Genomic DNA, 289 nt, shown 5'->3' with positions numbered 1-289 from the left:
TGACAGGAGCCGGCTCTGAGCCTCAGACTGGGGGGTGGGGGGGCTCGGACCCACTCATTCATTTGTTCATCCGTTTCTTCCACGAACGTCTGGAGAGTCTACTGGTCTCCACACACGGCTGAGGGACTGAGGTCACGGAGACAGATAAAACCGACCACCTCAAAATCCAGTGGGGAGGGTGGGCACGTCCGGACACAGGCCAGCCCTGAGTAAGGCTGCGTCCGGGTGCGGACACGCCGGCGTGTGAGCAGGGAGGGGGCCGGGGCGCTGACCTGGGCCCTGGGTGGGG

Source organism: Pteropus medius, unplaced genomic scaffold (genome assembly GCF_902729225.1).
Source record: "Pteropus medius unplaced genomic scaffold, Ma_sr-lr_union100, whole genome shotgun sequence".
Classification (NCBI taxonomy): Eukaryota; Metazoa; Chordata; class Mammalia; order Chiroptera; family Pteropodidae; genus Pteropus; species Pteropus medius.
This window is presented reverse-complemented; position numbering follows the sequence as displayed.